The sequence below is a fragment of the Saccopteryx leptura genome, chromosome 12 (genome assembly GCF_036850995.1).
Source record: "Saccopteryx leptura isolate mSacLep1 chromosome 12, mSacLep1_pri_phased_curated, whole genome shotgun sequence".
Classification (NCBI taxonomy): domain Eukaryota; kingdom Metazoa; phylum Chordata; class Mammalia; order Chiroptera; family Emballonuridae; genus Saccopteryx; species Saccopteryx leptura.
In genome coordinates this window covers 46,041,177-46,065,922 of record NC_089514.1, presented here as the reverse complement: position 1 = coordinate 46,065,922, position 24,746 = coordinate 46,041,177, and the positions used below count along the sequence as shown (strand labels likewise).

The 24,746-nt window shown below is 40.0% G+C and overlaps 1 protein-coding gene across 3 annotated transcripts in view; it reads left to right on the top strand.

The window, feature by feature from the left end:
• Nucleotides 1-24,746, top strand: part of MAGI2 (membrane associated guanylate kinase, WW and PDZ domain containing 2) — a 1,711,587-nt gene that overhangs the window by 1,277,475 nt on the left and 409,366 nt on the right. The window lies entirely within an intron of this gene.

Sequence of the window (24,746 nt, the reverse complement as noted above, 5' to 3'; positions counted from 1 at the left end):
TTCTATTAAGCTATATTTCAAAGTCAATTAAATGAAGCAGCCATACTTTCCAGTTGAAGGATGAAATAACTTTTAGATATTTTCTCACTTTTTTTGAAATTTGCATATTGTGATTTATTGAAATTACAAGCTATACTGTGATTTAAAAAAAAAGTTTTTGCTAGATGTTATACCAAAGGATGGTCTGATGCTTGAGTCATGACACCTTTATTATATCGCTTATAAGTGAAATGAAGTAAATCCCTGTGCATAAACGCCCGATTGGAAAACAATGTTAGCAATCTGATTAAGTTGTAGCATCATGTAATAAATTGTTTCTGCAGAGATTTCTAAAAGGGACAGAAAATCCAATACGTACCTAAATATTTTAGAGAGGAACATTCTGATTGGCAGGTTTTAAGCAACCCTTCCTGCCACAGTCTCTCCTAAAGTTTGGGTGAGCACACCGCTGGTCCCTCAGTTATTGAGAATCTGATCTCATCCTTCGTCACCTGGCCTGTTGCCTTAGGTTGCCACCAGTCATCTCCCAGACTCCAGATTCTCTCTGCAGCGCTCATAGAAGTTCTGATTCCATTACATCCTGACCTAAACTCTTCTTGGCTTCCTGTTTTCTTTTCTTTTTTTTTTTAATTATAAACAAATTTTTATTTTAATGGGGTGACATCAATAAATCAGGGTACATATATTCAAAGAAAACATGTCCAGGTTATCTTGTCATTCAATTATGTTGCATACCCATCACCCAAAGAGAGATTGTCCTCCGTCACCTTCTATCTAGTTTTCTTTGTGCCCCTCCTCCTCCCCCTCCCCCTTTCCCTCCTTCTCTCCCCTTGCCCCCCATACCCGCCACACTCTTGTCCATGTCTCTTAGTCTTGTTTTTATGTCCCACCAATGTATGGAATCCTGCAGTTCTTGTTTTTTTCTGATTTACTTATTTCACTCCGTATAATGTTATCAAGATCCCATCATTTTGTTGTAAGTGATCCGATGTCATCATTTCTTATGGCTGAATAGTATACCATGGTGTATATGTGCCACATATTCTTTATCTAGTCTTCTATTTTTTTTTACAGTGATTAAAGCCTTTAAACAAACTCTTGGCCAATACAGCAAGAATCCATATAAGAGTAGTGTCCTTAACATGTTCACCAAGTCCAAGTTGGCCCCAACACCATGCCAAATCCCTGAAAAATGCAACCCAACCCCAGTTCAGTCTGTTAGGAGCTGTCACAAGGAGCAGGAGTCCAGGAAAAGTCCATATCCAGGAAAAGTTCGCATGGCACTGGAATTGTTGTCACAATTCTATACTTTGCAGCTCACGTCCAAGTCCCAATGACCACTGCTTCTAGCTGGTAATGATTCAAGTAGACTGCAAAAGCCATCTGCATTATGTGTGGATATGGAGCTTCTGTTCTCCTCTGCCTGGAGAGATGCAACCAGGTTGCTTTTCCCTGGAGCTCTGTGACTATGGCTTGGTAAAGAGAACCTTGGGATACACTAAGCTGGGTGGCAAAGGTAGCTTCATAATAGAAGTTGGCAAAAGGGGGAAAGAGAGCTCTAAATTCAGAGTAGGTCCCAGCCTGAAATATGAGTGGGGCATTGAGGTAGGAGGAATAAAGAAAACACTATATATTAAACAAAGCAGCAGATAATAGGACTATCAACACCCACAACAGAGATCTTCGAGGGAAAAATAAAAAACCTGACTATTCAGGCAAGACATAGTTAAGTGGCCCTTGTGCAAATGAGATCAGTTTACCTGCTTCTTGGATGAAATACCCTAGGCTCGTCCACAGTGTCGTAGATGGGGCCGACGGCCCTGGGCACCTTCAGCCTTCAGTGGCAAACCCCAGCATTCTGGGCAGGGTTAGGTCATAGGTGGCTGGAGCAGGGCTGGAAGAGACTGAACCCTCTCTTAGAGGAGCGAGGGGGAAGCCTACCTTCCAGTGTCCCTGTTTCCTCACAGCAGAGGCATGTAAGTCTGGCAGGCTTCCAGACGTCGTCAAACTTTTTATAAAAACCGCCTTTTTTTTTTTTTTTTCATTTTTCTGAAGCTGGAAACGGAGAGACAGTCAGACAGACTCCCGCATGCGCCTGACTGGGATCCACCCGGCACGCCCACCAGGGGCGACGCTCTGCCCACCAGGGAGCGATGCTCTGCCCATCCTGGGCATCGCCATGTTGCGACCAGAGCCACTCCAATGCCTGAGGCAGAGGCCACAGAACCATCCCCAGCGCCCAGGCCATCTTTGCTCCAATGGAGCCTCGGCTGCGGGAGGGGAAGAGAGAGACAGAGAGGAAGGAGGGGGTGGGGGTGGAGAAGCAAATGGGCACTTCTCCCATGTGCCCTGGCCGGGAATCAAACCCGGGTCCCCCGCACGCCAGGCCGACGCTCTACCGCTGAGCCAACCGGCCAGGGCCAAAAAACCGCCTATTTTTGCAGTGCTGGTCAACCTGGTCCCTACCATACAACCAAACAGCGCCGCGATTGGCCCATCATGAAAGCTGGGCCCTGGCCGGTTGGCTCAGCGGTAGAGCATAGGCCTGGCGTGCGGGGGACCTGGGTTCGATTCCCAGCCAGGGCACATGGGAGAAGCGCCCATTTGCTTCTCCACCCCCACCCCCTCCTTCCTCTCTGTCTCTCTCTTCCCCTCCCGCAGCCAAGGCTCCATTGGAACAAAGATGGCCCGGGCACTGGGGATGGCTCCTTGGCCTCTGCCTCAGGCGCTAGAGTGGCTCTGGTCGCGGCAGAGCGACGCCCCGGAGGGGCAGAGCATGGCCCCCTGGTGGGCAGAGCGTCACCCCTGGTGGGTGTGCTGGGTAAATCCTGGTCAGGCGCATGAGGGAGTCTGTCTGACTGTCTCTCCCGGTTTCCAGCTACAGAAAAGAAAAAAAAAAAAAAAAAATGAAAGCTGGAACGCCCACTAGTGGGCGATAGGGACCAGGTCTACCAGCACTGCAAAAATGGGTGGTTTTTATTAAAAGTTTGACGACCCCTGCTAGACCTTCCATTCCACTATTGAAGCAGGACCCAGATGACATCCTATGAGACCCTTTTGGGGCGTTGGAGCCTTTAAGGGCATATCCTAAAAGCTGGTAGTTCCCCTGATCTCTATTGGGCTTTTTCTGCCTCTAGGTATCTTAAAAGCTCTGCTCAGAAGATCTCGCTGAGGGGTTTGAGTATCCCCATCTGCCTATATAAATCTTTTCCATATATCTGGAGCTATTTGGAAAAAGACAAAACAGTGATATTAGCTGGATCAAATAAAGAAGGAAGTAGTTTGCAGGTGAAAAAGATTTGGCGTCTCCTGTTCATCAGCATTCAAAAGAAATTTAAAAATTTTAAAGTAGAAAGCATGATATGGTAGACCTGTAGGAGTTCCAGGATATGAATACCCCCTTTTAATTTTTTTTAAATTGACCTTAAAATATTTGCTGGGTACACTTTAATAATACCTTATTTTCTCACTTTTAAGATTCCATTTCAAATCAGTAGTATTCTCTCTGTAGATTAGACTTCTATAATATTGGAGGTTTCATTGCCTAAACATAATATGTTATCTTATCCCCTCTATGCACCCTTTTATTCAAAATAAAACCCCTAATAAAGATGAAATCACATACATTTTTTTAGGAAAATCAAGTAATATTCATAATTTTCAACAGTTAAATGTGACTTGTTTTTCCAGAATGCCATTTTCTGATAGAAAACGTTTCTATTTTCTATTGTATAATATTGTTTATGTTATTGGGGGGAATAGCAAAACCTATATTTTTCCTTATAGGAAGTATACGTCCAAAGGAGTGCAGAGGTTGGAAAACAAAAGACGTTCACATTATATATCCAGATCAAACTCTGTTTTATCTAGTCATATTCTGTTTTACAATGATAATCTGGATGGTCAAGGGTTATATATTTTTTAAAATCAAATTCTTTTATTAATTAATTTATTATGTTTACATAGATTCTAATGTCACCCGTGTTCACCAGTAACAACCCCTGTCTCTCTCCCCATAATGCCCTCCCCCCTTCCCTCCAGGATTTGCTTTTCTGCTCTCATCCTATCCTATCAGCCTATCATCCCCTTTCCCTCTGTCCACTTTCCCCTGGATTCTTTGATCCCACCTCAGTCTCTATTCCACTCCTCAGTTCATAATGTTCGTTGGATTTCTGATGTGAGTAAGGTCATTTGATATAGTTCTTTCTCTGCCTAGCTTATTTCACTTAACATAATAGTTTCCAGTTCTATTCATGTTGTTGCAAAAAATAATATTTCCTTCCTTTTCATGGCCCCATAGTACTCCATTGTGTATATGCAACACAGCTTTTTAATCCAATCATCCACTGATGGACACTTGGGCTGTTTACAGATCTTGGCTATTGTAAACAATGCTGCCATAAGCATGGGGGTGCATTTCTCCTTTTCAAACTGTGCTATGGTGTTCTTGCAGTATATTCCTAAAAGTAAAATGGCTGGGTCAAAAGACAGTTTGATTTTTAATTTTTTGAGGAATCTGCATACTGTTTTCCACAGTGGCTGCACCAGTCTGCATTCCCACCAGCAGTGCAGGAAGGTTTCCTTTTCTCCACATCCTCGTCAGCACTATTCTGTGTTGTTTTGTTGATGAGCGCCGTTCTTACTGGTATGAGGTGATATTTCATTGTTGTTTTAATTTGCATTTCTCTAATGATTAGTGATGTTGAGCATTTTTTCATATGCCTATTGGCCATCTGTATGTCCTCTTTGGAGAAGTGTCTATTCTTCTCTTTTGCCCATTTTTTCATTGGACTATTTATCTTCCTGGTGTTGAGTTTTACAAGTTCTTTTTAAAATTTGGTAATTAACCCCTTATCAGATGTATTGTCAAATATGCTCTCCCACTGTATGATTTGTCTTTTTATTTTGTTCATATTGTCTTTAGCTGTGCTAAAGCATTTTAGTTTGATACAGTCCCATTTGTTTATCCTGTCCTTTATTTCCCTTGAGCGTGGAGATAAAGCAGAAAATATATTGCTGTGACAGATGTTGGAGAGCTTACTGCCTATGTTTTCTTCTAAGATGCTTATGGTTTCATGACTTACATTTAAGTGTTTTATTCATTTTTATTTTATTTTTGTGAATGGTGTGAGTTGGTGGTCTAGTTTTATTTTTGTGTAGGTAGCTGTCCAATTTTCCCAACACCATTTGTTAAAGAGACTGTCTTTACTCCATTGTATGCTATCACCACCCTTGTCAAATATCAATTGTTCATAAAGGTGCGGGTTTATTTCTGGGTTCTCTGTTCTGTTCTATTGATCTATATACCTGTTCTTCTGCCAGTACCAAGCTGTTTTGAGTACAATGGCCTTGTAATATAACTTAATATCAGGAAGTGTGATACCACCCACTTCATTCTTCTTTTTCAAGATTGCTGAGGCTATTCGTATTCTTTTTTGGTTACACATGAATTTTTGGAATATTTGTTCTATATCTTTGAAGTATGTCCTTGGTATTTTAATAGGAATTGCATTGAATTTATAAATTGTTTTGAGTAGTATGGACATTTTAATGATATTTATTCTTCCTAGCCATAAACACAGTACATGCTTCCACTTGTTTGTATCTTCCTTGATTTCTTTTATCAATGCTTTATAATTTTCCTAGTACAAGTCTTTAACATCCTTGGTTAAATTTACTTATAGGTATTTATTTTTTTTTTTGCAATAGTGAAGGGGATTGTTTTCTTAATTTCTATTTCAGACAGATCATTGTTGGTGTACAAAAATGCCTCTGATTTCTGAGTATTAATTTTATATCCTGCCACCTTGCTGAATTCATTTATCGGGTTCAGTAGTTTTTTGACTGGGACCTTAGGGTTTTCTATGTACAGTATCATATCATCAGCAAATAATAAAAGTTTTACTTCTTCTTTTCCAATTTGGATGCCTTTATTTCTTCTTGTTGTCTGACTGCTGTGGCTAGGACTTCCAGAACTATATTGAATAAGAGTGGTGAAAGGGGGCACCGCTGCCTTGTTCCTGATCTTAAGGGGATTGCTTTTAACTTTTGCCCATTGAGTATGATGTTGGCTGTGGGCCTGTCATAGATGGCCTTTACCATGTTGAGTTATGGTCCCTGTATTCCCACTTTGCTGAGAATTTTGATCATAAATGGGAGCTGGATTTTATCAAAAGCTTTTTCTGCATCTATTGATATTATCATGTGGTTTTTGTTCTTCCTTTTGTTTATGTGATAAATCACATTGATTGATTTGTGAATATTGTACCAGCCTTGCTTCCCCAAAATAATCCCAGTTAATCCTAGTGTATGATTTTTTTCATGTATTGCTGGATCCAGTTTGCTAATATTTTGTTGAGAATTTTAGCATCTAAATTCATCAAAGATATTGACCTATAGTTTTCTTTCTTTGTGTTGTCTTTGCCTGGTTTTGGAATCAGAATTATGCATGCCTCATAAAAGGAGCTTGGAAGTTTTTTCTCCTCTTGAATTTCTTGAAAAAGCTTGAGAAGAATAGGAGTTAGTTCTTCTTTGAATGTTTGGTAGAATTTGCCTGTGAAGCCATCTGGCCCAGGACTTTTGTTTGTTGGGAGTTTTTGATAACTGTTTTGATCTGATTTGTTGCAATTGGTCTATTTAGGTTTTCTGATTCTTTCAGATTGATTTTTGAAAGATTACATTTTTAAAGGAATTTGTACATTTCACCTAGGTTGTCTAATTTTTTGGCATACAGTTCTTTATAGTATTTTCTTACAATCTTTTGTATTTCTGCTGTGCTGTTACTTCTCCACTCTCATATCTAATTTTATTTATTTGAGTCCTTTCTCTCTTTTTTTTTTTTTTGTGAGTCTGGCTAAGGATTCCTTGATCTTGTTTACTTTTTCAAAAAACTAGCTGTTGGTTTCATTGATCCTCTGTATTGTTTTTTTAGTCCCTATGTCATTTATTTCTTCCCTGATCTTTATTATTTTCTTCCTTCTACTTCCTCTAGGCTTTTCTTGCTGTTCTTTTTCTAGTTCTTTTAGATGCAGGCTTAGGTTGTTTATTTAAGCTTTTTCTAGTTTCTTAAGGTATGCCTGTAATACTATGAACTTCCCTCTCAGGACTGATTTTGCTGTGTTCCACAGATTTTGAGTTGTTGTATGCTCATTTTCATTTGTTTCAAGAAAATTTTTTATTTTTTTCCTTGATCTCATTGTTGACCCAGTTGTTGTTTAATAATATGCTGTTTAGTTTCCAAGTGTTTGAATGTTTTCAGTTTTCCTATTGTAGTTGATTTTTAATGTCATGCCATTGTGATCAGAGAAAGTGCTCGATATGACTTCAATTTTTTTAAATTGGTTGAGGCTCATTTTATGCCCTAATATGTGGTCTATCCTAGAGAATCTACCATGAGCACTTGAAAAGAATGTATATTCTGCTGCTTTAGGGTGGAAGGTACTGAAGATATATATTAAATCCAGTTGATCTAGTGTATCCCTTAATTCTGTTGTTTCTTTGTTAATTTTCTTTCTTGAGGATCTAGCCATTGATGTTAATGGGATATTGAAATCCCCTACTATTATAGTATTGCTGTTGATCTCTCCTTTTATGTCCATCAAAATCTGCTTTATATATTTAGGTGCTCCTATATTAGGTGCATATATATATTTATAATGGTTATCTCTTCCTGTTGGATTGTTCCCTTTATTGTTATGTAGTGACTTTCTTTATCTCTTACTATAGTCTTTGTTTTAAAGTCTATTTTGTTAGATATAAGTATTGCTACCCCAGTTTTTTTATCATTTCCATTTGAATGAAATATTTTTTCCATCTTTTTACTTTCAGTCTATGTGTATCTTTTGTTTTGAGGGAAGTTTTCAGCTATGATTTTATTGAACAAGGTCTCTAACCCTTGTTCTTTCTCTTCTTCTTCAGGAACCCCTATGATGTGGATGTTGTTTCTCTTTAGGTTGTCACAGAGCTCTCTTAGAGTTTTCTCAGACTTTTTCCATCTCTTTTTTATTTGCTGCTCCCCTTCCATGCTTTCACTTATCTTGTGTTCTATGTTGCTAATTCCATCCTCTTCTTCATCCAGCCTGCTTTTCATTCCTTCCAGTGTAGTCTTCATTTCTGATACAAATATTGATCGACTTACGACCTATGCAGCTTATGACCATTTGACTTTACGACCACAATCGCTAGCCATGACTGCTCTGCATCTGGCAGCACAAGCATTGCCCAGCTGGGCGTACATATGATATTACGGACCAGCTTCCGGCAGTACTACCATCTCTGCATGCACCGTTTCAACTGTTATCTCAGACTCAGTACAGAAATTTGTGTTTTGTGTCTTGGATATTTTTCATCAAACCCCTCCCAAGATGTCTTCCAAGAAGATATTGTTAAACCAGTTGTACTGGTAATACAGTGTTTTACTTAAACCTGATGAATGTCAAAATAAGAACAAAATGGTGTAGAGATGATACAAATGGCATAAAATGAACGAGTAAAATTATGATATATAACAATAATGAAAGAAAATTATGATAAAATATGACTTAAAGATTTTTATAACATCATTTCACAGTACTGTACATATAGCCTACTCAACTTATGACCAAATCGTGTTACAACTGGTCTGTCAGAACCAATTGTGGTCGTAAGTCGGGCACTAGCTGTATTTTGTTTGTCATTTCAGTCTGGTTCTTTATGATTTTTGTGTCCTTTTTGATGCCTTCAATTTTTTTACTGTGTTCATTAAATCCATCCATCATAGCTTTGAGATCTTTAAGCATCCTAAAAATCATTATTTTATACTCTGTATCCGGTAATTTGATTACTTCTGATTCATCCAAAACTTTATCAGCATATTTATCTTGTTGAAGCCTATGACTTATGCTTCTCTGCCTACCAATTATTCTCTATGACTTGTAGGCTTCTTCCAGCTGTGATCTCCTTACCTAGTAGAGCCTCTTTGAAGTCTTGGTTTGTTTTCTTCTCAGTTTTTTTTTAACACGGTGGTAGTCTTGTTTACTGATCTCAGCAGGGGGCTTATTTGGAGCTGTATCCAGGAATGCAGTGGGTGTAACCTGAGACTCTGAAGGCCGGATTTGCCAGCTTCTCTCCGGGGGTGGGGTGCTTTCTTCATTTCTGTAGGGGTAGGTGTATCTCAGATCTCCATGGAGACCTGAGTTACTGCCCCTCCTCCCCACTTTCTGTTTTCAACTGTGTCTTGTTGCTCTGATTGGAGCTAGAGAGCTTTCTGGAGGTGGGTCACCCAGAACCACTTTAGGCTTGTGCTTTGTTGAGGGTTCAACCCCTGCCCCAGCTATGACCACCTCTGCTCTGGATAAGTCAACTTCTCAGGTCATGCCAAGCATTCTTCTGCCCATCACTGTCTGTCTCTGTCTCCCCACTTCCCTTTTGGAAGACAAGACAGCTCTCTCAGCAAACTTTGTTCCCAGGTCCCCAGGCAAGTGGCTGTAAGTGATATTTTCTGCTCTTCTCCTTGTAAGGAGAGCCCTTCTGGGCTCTCAGTCTTACCCCACCTTCACTCTTGGAAGCAGGGGAACCCTCCTTCCATGGCTCAGAGCTCCCTACCAGGCTTGGTGTGGCTTCCTCTTTGCTCCTTAGTTTTCAGACCTGTTCTTTTAATCCAAAATTGGTTTTTCTCACTGATTGTTCCTAAATTAATTTGTAATCCAGTTTGGTGGTGTTAGCTGGGAGTCTGTGTGTCTGCCTACTCCACTGCCATCTTGGTTCACCCAAGGGTTACAAATTAATGGAATTATTGCTGAATTGTTTTTGTAACAATATTCAGTTACTGAGCTTTTTCTAGGCATCAAGCCCTCCTTTGTGTTGGGGATATATGGATGAACAAGACTAATGCTCCCTGCCTTTAAGCATCTTTCTCATCACCACTTGTCTTGAATATTTTGACCCACTATTTTCATTTGAAATTTTGGCACCCAAGTCAGTTATTTCCAGTCAAAGTAAATTGACCTCATTTGCCACATAAAATCTTCTAACATAGTAGCTAATGTTTTAATGTCATGTGGGTATACTCAGTAGATGCAAAAAGTAAGATGAATACATGGAAGTGTCTCTAATTGCAAAAATAAAAAGAAATCACTTCTAAAGAGTTATTATGTCCCCTAATCTCACTATATTGTGAACCAATTAAAATGTACAAATATTTTAGGCCCTGGCTGGTTCACTCAGCAGTAGAGCATTGGCCAGGCATGTGTAAGTCCCAGGTTCAATTCCCAGACAGGGAACACAGGAAAAGCATCCATCTGCTTCTCCACCCTCTCCTTCCTCTCTATCTCTCTCTTCCTTTCCTGCAGCCAAGGCTCCACTGGAGCAAAGTTGGCCTGGGCACTGAGGATGGCCACATGGCCTCCTCCTCAGACACTAGAATGGCTCAGGCTGCAATGGAGCAATGCCCCAGATGAGCAGAGCATCACCCCCTGGTGGGCATGCTGGGTGGATCCCAGTAGGGCATGTGCGGGAGTCTGTCTGACTGCCTCCCCATTTCTAACTTTGGAAAAAATACTAAATAAATAAATAAATAATACAAATATTTTAATATTAATTTAATACCAGTCTCTGGATGAATTTATCAGCATGATGCATTTCCAATATATGCTATCTTGTCTTAATTCACTGAATCAGATTGTACTGTGCCAAAGCTTATTACATTGGAAATCCAAGGCAGTTCCATGTAAAGAAACAGAATTGAGATATCTGACATGCCAGATTTCATTTTTAATATGCTTCCTTGGAGAATTCATATAATAAGAACCTTTTCCTTAGTCCAGATATTAGCAGATGTCATAGAAAGCCAGATAACCAATATTTTGGACCAAGAGACAGGGCAGATATGGCCTGTCACAATTATTCAATTCAGCCATTATAGTTTGAAAGCAACCATATCTGTCACTTTAAATAAATGAGCATAGCTATGTGTCAATAAAACTTTATTTACAAAAACATTCAGCTGGCTGAATTTGACCTGCAAAACATAGTTTGCTGACCCTTACCATTTTCTAATTCTTCAAATTGTTCTTTAGTGTCCTTCCCAGCTCCTTTTGAGCTGAAATCCAATGTGGCAAACAATATTTAACTCAAAGTTTTATTCTTTGCTCTAATTATCTACCATAGTAGTGAGACATTGACATGTCAGAAGATAATGCTTCCTACTTTCTTGATCATTGAGGTATGTGTTCTTCAAGATATGCTGCTTTTTTATAATTAATTATTAAATTGGATGTTGACTATAACCTTAAAAGAAAACTCCTCATTATTATTATACTTCAAATAGTTATGCTTTTATTTATTTTTATTTTAATTATATTTCTCTCTATATTTCTCCACTTTATTTTTTTTTGTATATCACCACCATAATTAGAAAACTACTTATAATTTAATAAGTCATGTCCTGTATTTGGACAGACTGGCATTTAATAGTTTTATATTTCAAATAATGGTTGAGGTCATGATATAGTTTAACTTCCTTCAAGTTGCATCCCGTCCTATTAACTTGCCATGGCTTTTTCCAACTATATGATACTATAAGGTGTACCAGTACCAATATGGGTGTGATAAGGCCAAGTAGAAAATTGAGATACATCATTCAAACCTTAAGAAAATTTTAAGAAGAATTATATCCCAATATTTCTTGGAAACATCTTTTGGAAAAAATAATCAGAATAATTAAAATACCACAATGTATTTTATGTAATATTACTTGAAATGAGGGATATTTTCCATCACAACAAAGACAACTTGTCCATTTGAATCAGAATATGCCTGTTTTCGTGATTTAATTGTTCAAAAAAAAAATGTGAATCTCATCTCCATGACACTATAGTTTTCACAAAGTATATATTGGTTCTGAATTGTTTTGTTTGTGAAATCTATATGAACAAATATATGAGCATTGTAAGTATTTATCATTTTCAGTCCATAGAGTAATTTTGTTGGAAAAAAAATCATTACCATATTTTTTGCTCCATAAGATGCACCTGACCATAAGACACCACTAGGGTTTTAAGGAGGAAAATAAGAAAATAATATTCTGAACCAAATGGTGTCTTAAAATATTTAATGAAATACAGTATTTTTCGCTCCATAAGACACACGGGTATTTTCCCCTCCACTTTTGTGGGGAAAACGTGCATCTTATGGAGCAAAAAATACGGTGATTTCTTATAGTTAATTTATACCTAAAAAGCAACTGTCTAGTTTAAGTTGCTACATTAACTTTTCAGTGAAAATATCATAAATATAAAATATAATATGCCTAGATTAAGACAGATTGTAACTGAAGTGCTAACAGTAGTATCAATATCTTAAGAAATCATACATTTGAATTTGCAATTTTAGTATTTAGCTAATGTAATAAAGCAAGGTGGTCTTTATAATAAATCTGTAGTCAAGAAAATGGTGATTCACTAATACTACTGATGATAGTCAATGGATTCTCTGCAGGACTACCACTTATGATGTTTAATTATAAACTCATTTATGAAATTGGAGGTGCTATTTACAAAATATGAAAACATTTTACCTCCCACCCAGTGACAAAAAGCCCATGTGAGGACATTAGTAGTCCAGCTCAGCTGTCAGTCACCCTTCAAACAGACCGACAACTGGGAGCAGAAGTTGTAAGTGGCCTCTTTGTCATCCGCAGGGCACATCAGCTTGAACTCAGTCTATGCCTCCGGCACAAACACTCGTTCTCCTGTCAGCCACAGCCAAGCAAATAGGAATTTCAGCAATCCACAGAAGGAAAGTGTTTCTATACATTGAAACTGAAAAACCTATATTAAATAGCTTTTGACCACTGTTCCTGAGTTTACCTCACTGAGCCATAATTCTGTCCTGTGCAAAGTCCATTTTAAAGTTACAAGTTTAATACATTGAAAAGTCAGAAAAACTATCATCATCATCATATCTAACTAGTTAACATTTGCTGAATACTTAGTATGAACTGGGCTAGTGCTCAACTGCGTTTACAACATTATAACCCTTTCTCTAGTGATAGTGAGGTCAATTGTCCTACGTTTACATCGAGGACACTGGCTGAAGAAGTTAAGGAACTTAGCCAAGTGTCACATAGCGTAGATAGGAAAGGTTCTGCACCCAGGCAGAATCTATAATGGTCAAACAAGCCTCAGACTCATTACTGGAGATGAGTGAGGGGTCTCCAGAGAAAGTCTCCTCTCTGGCTCCCTTTTAATACAGGGTCACAGCAGGATGTCCAACAATGGGTAGTCATGCTGTGCTGCTCTCCCCCTACTTCACAGGGCCCTGGACACCATGGCCACTGGGAGCAACACTTGTAAGGTTTGGAAGGGGAGGAGTCCATATTGCATGGTTCTTAACACAGAGGTGTTAGCACTAGTTTGGAGCAGTAAGGGCAGCCACACAACTCTGTGTGTTAGAGAGTAGTGGCAGCTACTCATCTATCTCATTTACAGTGGCTCTTATTTCATGTACAGAGAAACCAGACCAAGTTTCTACTCTGTATAGCAGCAGGGAGAAGATAGCCCAATTCTTCATGACCAACACCAAATCTATGACAGGACAGTCCTTAGCTACATGTTAAAATATTTTAAGTTACTAACCAGAAATTAACTGTCACTGCTCATGAAGAAAGGGAAAAAAAAATTTTTTTTTTTTTTCATTTTTCATTTTTCTGAAGCTGGAAACAGGGAGAGACAGTCAGACAGACTCCCGCATGCGCCCGACCGGGATCCACCCGGCACGCCCACCAGGGGCGACGCTCTGCCCACCAGGGGGCGATGCTCTGCCCATCCTGGGCGTCGCCATGTTGCGACCAGAGCCACTCTAGCGCCTGAGGCAGAGGCCACAGAGCCATCCCCAGCGCCCGGGCCATCTTTGCTCCAATGGAGCCTTGGCTGCGGGAGGGGAAGAGAGAGACAGAGAGGAAAGCGCGGCGGAGGGGTGGAGAAGCAAATGGGTGCTTCTCCTGTGTGCCCTGGCCGGGAATCGAACCCGGGTCCTCCGCACGCTAGGCCGACGCTCTACCGCTGAGCCAACCGGCCAGGGCTGGGAAAAAATTTTTAATGAAAAAAAATGCAAACTGTAGAGTTGAACAGCTGTGACTTTTATACAAATGTGGTTTCTTCCTCCACATTTCTTGTGAAATTACATCTGCAGGCTACATTTTGATTTCAATGGCAGCTACACAATTTGCTTAACTAGCTCATCCACAAAACACAATTTCCCAGAACAGCTTCCTTGCAAAGCTGCCTCCTCTGGTGCAGGCGGAGAAGCTAACCAGATAACTACAGTGAAAATGAGAGTACAGATTGGCAGATGTGATGTTCATGGCAAAGTTTTGCAGGGTTTTCATGTGATGTCACTCATCTGCTACTCTAATACATTATTTCTGTGCAATTTCAGAAAGTATGGAAAACACTGCCGAATATCTTCAATGTAACATTAAATGTAAAAGAAAAATCACATTCATTTCATTATTAACAGTGAATATTCATCATGATGTAGCAGCTTGCAAAGTGGTTAGAAAGAATTTTAACTCAATATCAAGTCTTAAAAATGTTTCTCACCCTGGCTGGTTGGCTCAATGGTAGAGCCTTAGCCTGACATATGGATATCCTGGGTTCAATTCCCTGTTAGGGCACACAGGAGATGCAACCATCTGCTTCTCCACCCCTCCCCCTCCTCTTCTTTCTCTCTCTCTTTCTTCCCCTCCCACAATCATGGCTCAATTGGTTCAACCATATCGGCCCTGGGAGCTGAGGATGGCTCTATGGGTCCTCCTCCTCAGGCACTAAAACTAGTGTGGCTGCAAGCGTGGTCCCAGATGGGCAGAGCATTGGCCCCAGACAGGTTGCTGGGTGGATCCTGGTCAGGGCACACAAGGGAATCTGCCTATCTCCCCTCCTCTCACTTGGAAAAAAAGAAAAATAAAAAAAAGAAAGAATGTTTCTCTTAGTCATGCCTTTGAGAAGTTCTCAAAATTTTCCAAAGAAAAACCTTTCTAATTTTATAATTCTTTAAATCAGCACAACTGTAAAATATTTCCAATTAGAAATGAACTGAAAGGGATAACCTATTTTTTTTTTTAACAGAGATAGAGACAGAGAGACAGACAGACAGACAGGAAAGGAAAAAGATAAGAAGCGTCAATTCTTTGTTACGGCTCCCTAGCTGTTCATTGATTGCTTTCTCATGTGTGCTTTGACTGAGAGGTTACAGCAGAGTGAGTGACACTTTGCTCAAGCCAGCGACCTTGGGCTCAAGCCAGGAACCTTAGGCTTCAAGCCAGCGACCTTTGGGCTCAAGAGAGCAACCATCGGGGTCATGTCTGTGATCCCACACTCAAGCCAGTGACCCCGCGCTCAAGCTGATAAGCCTGTGCTCAAGTCAGATGAGCTCATGCTGGTGACATCAGGGTTTCGAACCTGGGTCCTCTGCATCCTAGTCTGACACTCTGTCTACTGTGCCACACGTGGTCAGGTGAAAGGCGTAGCCTTTTAAAATCTTGCTTGTTCTTAGAGAATGTTTTTCTTGTACTGAAAGTTAATTTTTCAAATTTTCAGTTTTTTCCTTCGGTCTTCAAAAGCTAACAAACTTATTTTTTGATGCTATTTAAAGAACTATTTATCAAAGAAATTTTTCCCAAAAAAATGTCCTCCCCAGAAATTTGTGTAATAGAAGAGACTAAACTGCAGTGGCATTGTTGGTGAACTTGCCCGGTGACATTCTGTGCTAAGGTGAGCTCTACACCCTGTAGACAGCATGTGCTCGTATCAGTTGCTATCACTTAGTGTCTGACACTGTGGACAGCAGTTCCACAGCATGCCAGCCCAGCTTCCCAGCTGTGAGATCTTGAGTAGACAGGTTACTGAGAAGCAGAAGGAACACGAGAGAGAAGTGGTATTACATGCCAAACAGTATTCTAAGTGCTTTACCTATCCTAGCTCACTTAATCCTCACTTAAACCCTATGACATTTGGGGAAAAATAAACAACTATGGAGTTTGTAGTAAATGGAGGTAGAATTTGGACCTAGACAGTCTCATTCCCAGCAGTGGAACATACTTAATTCAGGTACCTAGTTAGTGCTCAAATAAATGTCATGTCTCCCAATAACATGGATGAACCCTTTCCTTATGGCACTACTGCTTTTCTAGCTCTTCCATGATTACCGTAAACCCCTCAAAATAAACAATTCTAAGACAAATATTTGATTTATAAGAAAGACATATTTAGTCTACGTTCAGAAATGTCTCTCTAGCATTAGTGATAATTCCATAGCCCAGCGCAGATGCTAAAGCAAGTGTTGCTTCCGTAGCTGCCACAGGGGAGGTCTCAGGATAATTCCTAAGGAAGTTATTGTTGTCGTCATTGCTTACAGTACATGCCGTCTAATATCCCTGGGGTTTGTGATGATGGTAGGAGGAATAGTAATGTTTGAGGCACTATTTTAACTTGTAATGGGCTTTTCTATCTATCATCCCAACTGACGGTCACAGATGGCCAGTAGGTTGAAGCCGTCTGAGGTCAGATACAGCTAAGAAAGACCTTTCAAGACAGTAGCTGTGTTTTTATATTAACATAAGATGGTTATACTTTACAAAGTATTTTCTCATATTTACTGAACAAGCACAACTCAGTTACCTTCACAGTTGAACAAAAGGAACCTACCAAAATAAATAGGAGGTACTCTTATCTCTAACTGACCTACAAATAGCTCTTTTTTACTGAATCATTAGACTTACATTTTTACCTACTTACAGCTGACCTAGACCAATTACAGTTTGTGGCATCATTCCTTGAAAACAAATAAACAATGAGGCTTCATAAGTGAGGGATCTCCGAGTAGTACACATGCTCCTTATGCGAGATTAGCGCTTCTGAATGTAATTGGTCATTCCTACTTACCTCCTCAGTACCTACTTAATCATTTCATACCATATAAATTCCAGCTGGCTGTTGATTCACTTTCATAATACTACGTTTCAACCACAGATCAGGAAAGGCTATGGTTTCTTTCTACTCTTCATGCCAGCATCCCTCAAATATATATAATATATATTTTAAGATTTTATGTATTGATTTTTGGAGAGAGCGGAGAGAGAGAGAAAGAAAAGGGATAGGGAGGAGTGGAAAGCATCCACTCCTAGTAGTTGCTTCCCGTATGTGCCTTGACCAAGCAACCCAGGGTTTCGAACCTGCCACCTCAGCATTGCAGATCAATGCTTGACCCCCTGCACGACCACAGGCCAGGCAATCCCATGCAGGAAAGACCTGAATACAACCCCTTCATTACCCTTACCTGAAATTAGAGGTAGTTTTCATGCTCTGAGATACTATCATTGCTGGTTCATTCGAGTAAGATCAAAATTTGTTGTGTATTTTAGTTACTTTCTTTTCCCTTGAATATCTTTTCAACCAAAGAAAAGTTGACTCTGTAATTAAATATACTTTTATTAGCAACTGTTTGATCTCATAAACTACCTTATGTAAGAACTCTTCTGGTTCTGGGTAAACAATGTTTCAGGCACCCAGAAGTTTTAAATTGGTTTAATTGCAGGTAGACTTTTACAAATAAAAATGAAGTATTTGCCTTGACTTCAGGTTTACAAAAAAATGTTTTTTTCAAACTAATTTTTACAATTCTACTAAATCATTTTCTTTGTCTTGAAATCAGTAGTAAAGGACTAAAGAATAATTACTTCAGCTTTTATCAACTTTTCTTTGAGACTATATTTGTAAAGAAAGATAAATGTCACATAAACCCTGACTTTTTTTGTTTGTCTTAAGAATATTTTATGAATCTAACAAATGAAATCAGGCTCTTCTTGGGCACCTCTGGAGAGGCTACTCTCAGGCCAACAACACAATGACACACTGTGTAGCAGAGCCTAGGGGAACTCAGGGCAGAGACAGCCCTACGAGGGACACAGGAGAGGGGACCATCCCGCTGGGAGCACCATGCTGTGTGCTCCCAAGCAGGACCACGGGCCCTCCTACTCCTTCTTTATAGGGCCGTGCAAACCTAAAGTGGCCTTGTGCAGGCAGGGAGGACAGCCTGCACTTAGGGAACTGTTGCTTAAGTGGTTGTAGACAATCATTTTAGATGATGTGACCTGCTCAGTGAGAACTGTTCCTGCACGGAGAGGACCTAGAGCCCCGTGGGAAGCGCTGTCACTCCTGCTGGAGGAGGACAAATAAGAGAAAACTGTCACCATCGCTCACTGGACAATTCTGTTTGCCTCTTGCCAGGGCAATATTATATAACCAGCTGTCAGACAAACAAGTTTGTAACAGGTTTGCTCGCTTATATTTTGCCTAATTGTTGCATTGGCATGGGGCAGCGCTATGTGTCCGTAGTCTGTGAAAGGCTGCGGACTGCCTGCCTTCATGGGGAGGGGCAACTGTTTGCTGTTGTTTGCTGGAGAAGAGGTTTTCTCCCCAGCCTGTTTTGCTGGAGAGTCTAGAGAGAGAGAGAGAGGGAGTGCTGAGGCTGATGGGGGCCTAGGAGTCCAGAGGGAGAGTCTGGAGAAGGAGTCCGGGTTGTGAAACCCAAGACGAGTCAGGGCTTGGGAGCCCTGCAAGAAAGGGAAGCAGTTTTCCCTGTTTGCTTGTCCACCATTGAGACTTTAATAAAGGAATGGTTCACCATTTTCTGGCTCCATAGTTCCTTTACCATCTGCCCGAATCCAATGAGAACCTGCATCTCCATGGCCATGGCACCAGCCACCAGCCATACACCCGCAGATTATTGTCATCTATAATTTGTGAAATAGATTATATACAGTGTGTCCGTAAAGTCATGGTGCACATTTGACCGGTCACAAGAAAGCAACAAAAGACGATAGATATGTGAAATCTGCACCAAATAAAAAGAAAACTCTCCCAGTTTCATACCTATTCAGTGCAGTTCAATGTGGACTCATGCACAGATATTTTAGGGCTCCTTAGGTAGCTATCCCGTATAGCCTCTACAGACTCGTCACTGACTGATGGCCTACCAGAGCGGGGTTTCTCCACCAAACTGCCAGTTTCCTTCAACTGCTTATCCCACCGAGTTATGTTATTCTTATGTGGTGGCGCTTTGTTATACCTGTAAATGCGCCTATATTCACGTTGCACTTTGTTCACGGATTCGAATTTAGCGAGCCACAGAACACACTGAACTTTCCTCTATACTGTTCACATCTCGACTGGCATGGCCGTGGGCTGCTCCACTGTATACATGGTGTTACATCATCATCTGCGCATGCGCACATGCTGCCACGTCATCCTACAGAAACTGGGAGGGTTTTCCCTTTTTTTGGTGCAGATTTCACATTTCTATCGTCTTTTGTTGCTTTCCTGTGACCGGTCAAAAGTGCACCATGACTTTACAGACACACTGTATTTTATTAATTCTCTCTCTGAATTAAACATACCATGTTTCTTGTGTGTGATCTACAAATTGTCTCATGTTACCAATCTGAGTCATCATTTACATTAGAGCAGGGGTCCCCAAACTACGGCCCGTGGGCCGCATGCGGCCTCCTGAGGCCATTTATCCGGCCCCCGCTGCACTTCCAGAAGGGGCACCTCTTTCATTGGTGGTCAGTGAGAGGAGCATAGTTCCCATTGAAATACAGGTCAGTTTGTTGATTTAAATTTACTTGTTCTTTATTTTAAATATTGTATTTGTTCCCGTTTTGTTTTTTTACTTTAAAATAAGATATGTGCAGTGTGCATAGGGATTTTTCCATAGTTTTTTTTTTATAGTCCAGCCTTCCAACGGTCTGAGGGACAGTGAACTGGCCCCCTGTGTAAAATTTGGGAACCCCTGCATTAGAATCATACCTTAGATCGAGACTAAGTTCTAAAGTTAGCACATAAAATGAAAATTACATAGAGTCAAAATTATCCTAACAGTCCCTTAAGATCATATAGTGTTGGAGACTAACATGCTGAAAAATACACAGCCATTTATGTTCCTTTGCTGTTGAAAATTTTTTTTTCCTGAAACTAAAGTAGTTGGCAGGCATTTAGGTCTTTTTGATCTTTGATAGCTCCACAACCAGAATCACATTTATCTCAGAGAGATGCTAACCCTGTTGAGGACTAAGGGAACTTACCGAAGCTAAAGAAACAGCGTGTTCATGTCATTCTTTGGGCAGCTTTCTCATAAATAAAGCAGAGCATGGTCACCTCTGTGGGTGAAAGGTAGTACCCTCCTCCCCCACATGGGAGCTACAGTTTCATCTCTTACTTCAACATACAGATGTTGTTTAGAATTCCTTTTGTGTCACAGAACATGACGTTAGTTAGTAGTTTGTCTTAATTTATATCCAGGATTTTGAATTTACAGGCTCGTACAAAAATCCATTTAACCACCCTGGCCAGTTAGTTCAACAGTAGAGTGTCAGTCCGGCATGTGGAAGTCCCAGGTTTGTTTCCTGGCCAGGGCACACAGGAGAAGTGCCCATCTGCTTCTCCACCCTTCTCCCTCTCCTTCCTCTCTATCCCTTTCTTCCCCTCCCGCAGCTAAGGCTCCATTGGAGCAAAGTTGGCCCAGGTGCTGAGGATGGCTCCATAGCCTCCACCATTGGGCTAAAAAGAGCTCAGTTGCTGAGCAGTGGAGTAACACCCCAGAGGGGCAGAGCATCACCCCCTAGTGGGCTTTCCAGGTGGATCCTGATCCTGGCACATGCAGAAGTCTGTCTCTGCCTTTCCTCCTCTCACTGAATTAAATAAATAAATAGAGGAGAAAAAGATGGCAGCAGAGTAGGTGGATGCACAGACGCCCAGCTCTCACCACCAAACTGGAATACAAATTAATTTAGGAAAAATCAGCATGAAAAACCAACTCTGAACTGCAAGAACGGCTCTCAAAAACCAAGGAGCAAAGAGGAAATCACAGGAGTCCTGGTAGGGAGCCCCTGAACCTCCTCTACTTGCTGGAACGGAGGGGGGGGTGGGACTGAGAGCCCAGAGAGGATCTCGGAGGGAGGGGAGCAGAAACTACTGCTCACAGCTACTTGCCTGGTGACCAGGGAGCGAGGTGCATTGAAAGGACCAGCTTATCTCCCAGGTGGAGAGGACAGGGAGAGGGACAGACTGTGAGGGGATAAGGAATGCAGGAGAGGAGCTAAAAGGGCTGACTCATCCGTGCTGGAGACGGCCATAGCTGGGGGAGGGACTGAACCTTTCACAAAACAGAGCTAAAGTGCTTCCGGATCAGAGACCTCCGGACATCTCTCCAGCTCCAATCAGCACAACAAGACACAGCTGAAAACAAGAAGTGGGGAGGAGGGGCAGTAACTCAGGTCTCCATGGAGATATGAGATACACCTCCCCCTACTGAAGCTGAGAAAACACCCTGCCCCCAGTGAGTCTAGCTGGCTAAAGAGGCCTTCAGAGTCTCAGGTTACACCCACCACATTCCTGGATACAGTTTCAAGGAAGCCCCCTGCTGAGATCAGTAAACAAGACTATCACCTGTTAAGAAAACAAACAAATCAAGACTTCAAAGCTGCCCAAATCCGAAAGTGGATTACAGATAACAGCTGATACCAACCCAAGAAGACCTAGAAATAACACAACTGAAAACTGGAGGCAGACAACACCAAGCCTAGACTCAACCAACTCTACAAATAAAAATAAAAAAAAAAGAGGATGAGAAGACAAAGGAATGCAATCCAAATGAAACCACAAGAGACACCTTTGAGAGATGAACTGAGTGATATGGAAATAATCAAACTTCCAGATGCGGAGTTCAAAATAATGATTGTAAGGATTCTTAGGGATCTTAGAACAACAATGGAGGGGCAGTTTGAAAACCTAAATAAAGAAATAGCAAGTATAAAAAAGAATCAGTTGGAGATGACAAATACAATATCAGAAATAAAGACCACAATAGAAGGAATTAAAAACAGGATAGATAGAGCAGAGGATCGAATCAGCGAGTTAGAGGACAACTGGAATGAAGGCATGAAAGCAGAGAAGAAAAGAGAAAAAAGACTCAAAAAGTCAGAGGAAACTCTTAGAGAGCTCTGTGACAATATGAAGAGAAATAACATCCTCATCATAGGGGTTCCTGAAGAAGAAGAAAAAGAACAAGGGATAGAGACTTTGTTCAATCATATCATAGCTGAAAACTTCCCTAAATTAATGCAAGAGAAACTCTCACAAATCCAAGAAGCACAGAGGACTCCATTAAAGAGAAACCCAAAGAAACCTACACCAAGACACATCATAATTAAAATACCAAAGCTAAGCGATAAAGAGAAAATATTAAAAGCTGCAAGAGAAAAAAAAGTTATCACCTACAAAAGAGTCCCCATAAGGATGACATCTGACTTCTCAACAGAAACACTTGAGGCCAGAAGGGAATGGCAAGAAATATTCAAAGTAATGCAGAACAAGAACCTACAACCAAGACTACTTTATCCAGCAAGGCTATCGTTTAAAATCGAAGGAGAAATAAAAAGCTTCCCAGACAAAAAAAAAACTCAAGGAATTCATTACAACCAAACCAATGCTACAGGAAATATTTAGGGGCCTGGTGTAAACAGATCAAAGTGGGAAAAGAATACAGCAAAAAAAAAAAAAAAAAAAAAAAAGAATACACCTTTAAAGAAGAAAATGGCAATAAACAACTACATATCAATAATAACCTTAAATGTAAATGGATTAAATGATCCAATCAAAGGACATAGGGTAGCTGCATGGATAAGAAAACAGGACCCATACATATGTTGTCTACAAGAGACACACCTTAGAACAAAAGACACACATAGATTGAAGGTAAAAGGATGGAAAAAAACATTTCATGCAAACGGAAATGAAAAAAAACTGGGGTAGCAATACTTATATCAGACAAATTGGACTTTAAAACAAAGGATATAGTAAGAGATAAAGAAGGCCACTACATAATGATAAAGGGAGTAATCCAACAGGAAGATATAACTATTATAAATATCTATGCACCTAATATAGGAGCACCTAAATATATAAATCAGACTTTGATGGATTTAAAGGGTGAGATCAACAGCAATACTATAATACTAGGGGATTTCAATACCCCACTAACATCACTAGATAGATCCTCAAGAAAGAAAATTAACAAAGAAACAGCAGACTTATTGGAAACACTAGATCAACTCGATTTAATAGATATCTTCAGAACCTTTCACCCTAAAGCAGCAGAATATACATTCTTTTCAAGTGCTCATGGTACATTCTCTAGGATAGACCACATGTTAGGGCACAAAAGTGCTCTCAACAAATTTAAGAAGACTGAAGTCGTATCAAGCACTTTCTCCGATCACAACGGCATGAAACTAGAAATGAATCACAACAGAAAAGCTCAAAAATTCTCAAACACATGGAAACTAAATAGCAGGGTGTTAAATAATGAATGGATTAAGAATGAGATCAAAGAAGAAATAAAAAAATTCCTAGAAACGAATGACAATGAGCATACAACAACTCAAAATTTATGGGACACAGCGAAAGCAGTGCTGAGAGGGAAGTTCATAGCACTACAGGCACACTTTCAGAAGGTAGAAAAAGCTCAAATAAACAACTTAACCCTGCATCTAAAAGAATTAGAAAAAGAACAGCATGTAAAGCCCAAATGTAGTAGAAGCAAGGAAATAATAAAGATCAGAGCAGAAATAAATGACATAGAGGCTAAAGAAACAATACAGAAGATCAATGAAACTAGGAGCTGGTTCTTTGAAAAGGTAAACAAGATTGATGAACCTTTAACTAGACTCACCAAGAAAAAGAGAGAGAGGACTCAAATAAATAAAATTAGAAATGAGAGAGGAGAAATAACAACTGACATAACAGAAATACAAAATATTATAAGAAAATACTATGAAGAACTGTATGCCAAAAAACTAGACAACCTAGATGAAATGGACAAATTCCTTGAAACATACAATCTTCCAAAAATCAATCTGGAAGAATCAGAAAACCTAAACAGACCAATTACAACAAAGGAGATCGAAACAGTTATCAAAAAACTCCCAACAAAGAAAAGTCCAGGGCCCGATGGCTTCACAACAGAATTCTACCAAATATTCAAAGAAGAACTAACTCCTATCCTTCTCAAACTATTTCAAAAAATTCAAGAGGAAGAAGGACTTCCAAGCTCCTTTTATGAGGCGAGCATAATCCTGATTCCAAAACCAGGCAAAGACAACACAAAGAAAGAAAATTATAGGCCAATATCTCTGATGAATATAGATGCTAAAATCTTCAACAAAATATTAGCAAACCAGATCCAACAACGTATGGAAAAAAATCATACACCATGATCAAGTGGGATTTATTCTGGGGAGCCAAGGATGGCACAATATTAGTAAATCAATCAATGTGATTCATCACATAAACAAAAAGAAGGAGAAAAACCATATGATAATTTCAATAGATGCAGAAAAAGCATTTGATAAAATCCAGCACCCATTCATGATCAAAACTCTCAGCAAAGTGGGAATACAGGGAACATACCTCAACATGATAAAAGCCATCTATGACAAACCCACAGCCAACATCATACTCAATGGGCAAAAATTAAAAGCAATCCCCTTAAGACCAGGAACAAGGCAGGGGTGCCCCCTTTCACCACTCTTATTTAACATGGTCCTGGAAGTCCTAGCCACAGCTATCAGACAAGAAGAAGAAATAAAAGGAATTCAAGTGGGAAAAGAAGAAGTAAAACTATCATTATTTGCAGATGATATGATATTGTAT